Raw genomic sequence first — 1549 nt, 5'->3', positions numbered from 1 at the left:
GGGGGGGTTTGCTGGGGAGACATAGGCTGGTGGGAATAGGAGAGCTGGTGCGAAGGAGAAATGGGAGACAGATGGATAAAGTCGATGGAAGGACACAACAGAAAAGAAAGAGAAAGAGAAAGAAAGGAAAGAAAAAAGAAGGGATAGCCATTAAAACAACTTCCGTTTTTGGAGACCAATACGATAAAAGAAAAAAGTGAGTTTTGAGCCTCACCTGGAGCTGTGGGAAAGCCAATGAAATTTTATCATGGTTGTATCATGGTATGTAAGATGAATTTACTTCCCTCAAACCATTTTATTTTCAATTGACAACCTTAAGCAAAGCAGGCAGAATGAAGTTTGCAATATTAAATCACTGTCAACTTACGCCTCTGTAAAAAGGATTGTCCAACTGACTGTTAGCTGGCGAACAACAATTTAGAAATCCATAATTTATGACCAGGCATGATGAGATCTAGAAAATATTTCCTAGGAAAGAAATATGTTTTAGCTGCCCCAGAGCAAAACAAGTCCTTTGTTATTAATACGCTGATGTTGTGACGTCTTTACTATTTCAGAGATAAAAGAGGGTTTTTTTTTGCAGATGTCAAGTGCCCAGTATTGCCGAAGCTATCAGAAAGTCTTGGAGACAGTTCTTATTGTTTTGCAAACATAGCCTCCTTCTACATACTTTGAAAGCTGATTTCAGATCTCTTTAGAGAAGCTTTCTTCTTCATAGTTTCCTTATTGGCTTTATTGCTTTCCTGTGCCAGCAAGAAAGCTATCTGAGCCAGCAGCACAAAGACTCAAAAACATTTGAAGCAGCAATTCGTGTTGTTACTTTAGAGAGTGTGTTTTTCTAAAAACACAGGAACCTGGGGGCTGGGAAGCTGCATGACTATGGACAGTGAGGCGAGTCGAATAGGACTTTATGATGGTTGCACTGTTTTCACTCCTCGGCATTAGAATTCTGGAGCACACCACGTGCCCAGAAGTCCTGTGGCCGTTGATGCCTCCTTTCACTGGGGGTAGTGAGGCTCGGGGGTTACAGACAGTGGCTTTGGATGGAGACAGGCCACCGGGGTGTGACTCACAGCTCTGCCAACTTACGGGGTGAGCAATATTAAAAGAGTTTGTGGTTCACCTTTCTCATCTGTAAAATGAACATGATGATATCAATATCTACCTTAAAGAATCTTTTCAAAGATTGAATGAATTAAAATTATATGTGAACCCTTAGGAAGATGCCTACAGAAAGCACACAATATATGTTACTATTAATGAGGGATAGAGAAAAAACAGTAATGAGTCGGATTTTCTTTTGAAAATTTGTCATCTGTGGAATGGTGTGTATGGTTTTCTTTTTCTTTTTTTCAACCAGGCTGTTAAATAATGGCAATGAATAGCTTTATAATGTACAAATGTAATGCAAAATTGTCCTGACAATTTTTGTGCTGAGGCAATATTGCAGTTAATGAGATTTTAATCAAAGCACAATTACTGCTGATTGAAAGTTGCCATGACAGTAACGTATTGGTGAGACTGATTATATTTAAATGCTGAACTTTAG

At 39.1% G+C, this 1549-nt stretch overlaps 1 pseudogene; it reads left to right on the top strand.

Annotated features, from left to right (window-relative positions):
• Nucleotides 1-1424: 1424 nt before the first annotated feature.
• On the top strand, nucleotides 1425-1549 carry LOC144309362 (U4 spliceosomal RNA; annotated as a pseudogene).

Source organism: Canis aureus, chromosome X, assembly GCF_053574225.1.
Source record: "Canis aureus isolate CA01 chromosome X, VMU_Caureus_v.1.0, whole genome shotgun sequence".
Taxonomy (NCBI): Eukaryota; Metazoa; Chordata; class Mammalia; order Carnivora; family Canidae; genus Canis; species Canis aureus.
Note: the sequence above shows the minus strand (reverse complement) of the source record. Positions and strands in the feature narration are given on the sequence as shown.